Here is a 2,036-nt window from a genome sequence, read left to right as displayed (position 1 = left end):
GGTATCCCGGGGCCCCAGTGGCTTCATCTTTGTTGCTACAGCAGCAAGAAAGGTAATGAACTTTGTAAATGAACTTAAAAGGCTTTCCCATTAGAATTTTTGTAGTATTTATTTTTCTAAGTGCTGTATATCAACTAGTTTAAATCACTAAACGGGTGCTTTGGGGATGTTAGCCAAAGGGGCAATATTTTTCTGAGAGATTTTCTTATCACAACCTGGATCCCAACTATAGATCTGATAGATAGAACTGAATGCTTTGTTTTTTGTTGTTGTTTTGTTTTTGCGCCGGCGCCTGCCCCACTCCCCACCGCACGGCATGGGGCCAAGGGGAGGCTGACCAGGTTGGTTTTGATCTGATAAATGTACGCATCTCCCCCCCAGGGGGGGTCAGCACCCATCCGCATGTTTAAAACTGAGTGCTTTGGAATATCCTGGGAGCCACTGCCATCTTTTTCTTTTCTTTTTTAACTTTCAAATTTTCACCAATTTCTTCATTCAGTTTGCGTTATCAACTGAGGAAAATGGAATTAGCCTAGCGCAGATTTAGCCTTGGATTTATTAGGGGGCGTGCAGGAGGCAGCCATTGATGTTTCTATCCCTCTGAAATCAGTAAGAGTATATTAAAAAGATAACAAAAGTTTTAAAGCTATAGCGGTGTTGATGTCCACTTTGCCTCTACAAGAGCCCTTTCGTGAAATGGCAATGTGGAAGAGAGAACACAGGAATTAAGCATTTCCGCAAGCAAGCCTTGGTTGGATGTTCAGTGGTTAGAGTCTTACCAGGATACTCCAAGGTTGCGGGTTCCATCCCCAGTCTGGGCGCATATAAGAATCAGCCAATGAGCACATGAATAAGTGGAACAACAAATCACTCTCTCCTTTCTTTTATAAAATCAAAAGTTTAAAAATTTTTTCCACAAGCAAAGCCACTGCATTTCCAGGCTTTAGGATCCTGCACTAACTGAGTAATTCCTATTCCACCACCAGGCCAATGGAGGCTTCTTTGGGCTAAGTAGTGGCCTCAGTTTCTATTATGTCTCCTCATATATGATCTGGGGTTCCCTCCCCAAACCCACGTCCTCCGGGCCTGTGGTTTTGGTGGTTACAGCATGTTCTCAATTCACTGTGAAGCACTGTCCCCCGGGACCCCTAAGGGTTTTTTATGGGGTTTTCCCCCACACGTTTTGCTCTTGCCCAATCCATGTTCCTTCACTGTGTATGTATTTAGATGTCACTGTGGACCTAACAGCAGGCCCTCATGTTCCTATTAAATGTTGCCTTGTTCTACTTGATTGACAACTGCAATTGGTGGGCTAAGAGGCTGCATAGAACAGGTCTCAAAAGAGACCCCAAAGGCAAGTCATTAGAGACCTTCTTCCTAACCAAAACCAGATGCTTTTAAGCCAGTGGTTCTCAGCCGTGGCTGCACATTGGAATCACCTGGGAATCTTTAAAATCGTGACTCCTGGGCGTCATCCTCCGGAAATTCTGTTTCTTTGTTATGGGGTGAGGGCACAACATTAGTAAGAAAGAAACAATTTCCGGAGGATGAGGCCCAGAAATCAGGATTTTAAAAAGATTCCCAGGTGATTCTAATGTGCAGCCAAGGTTGAGAACCACTGTATTAGAGGGTATGTATTATTGGTTTACTTTAAAATTTTTGGTTCATAAGAACTGGACTAAATAAAAATACTTTTGTTCCCTTTAAAGTTGATAGTCACCTTTACAGCAACCATATTATAGCACTTATATTAATAATCTGAACTGTATTCGTTGATTTTGGAATGGATCAGAATATATTTCTAATTCTCTAGAGCTTACTGTTGGCACAGTTTTGTTGTTGTTGTTTAATTCTCACCCAAGGATATTTTTTCCATTGATTTTTAGGGAGAGTGGAAGAGAGAGGGAAAGACAGAGGGAAACATGGATATGAGAGAAACACATTGATTGGTTGCCTTCTGCATGGGCCCTGGAGACTACAACCACTGTATGTGCCCTTGACCAGAATCAAACCCAGGACCCTTTGGTTTATAGGCC

This window comes from Myotis brandtii, unplaced genomic scaffold (assembly GCF_000412655.1).
Source record: "Myotis brandtii unplaced genomic scaffold, ASM41265v1 scaffold105, whole genome shotgun sequence".
Taxonomy (NCBI): domain Eukaryota; kingdom Metazoa; phylum Chordata; class Mammalia; order Chiroptera; family Vespertilionidae; genus Myotis; species Myotis brandtii.
This window is presented reverse-complemented; position numbering follows the sequence as displayed.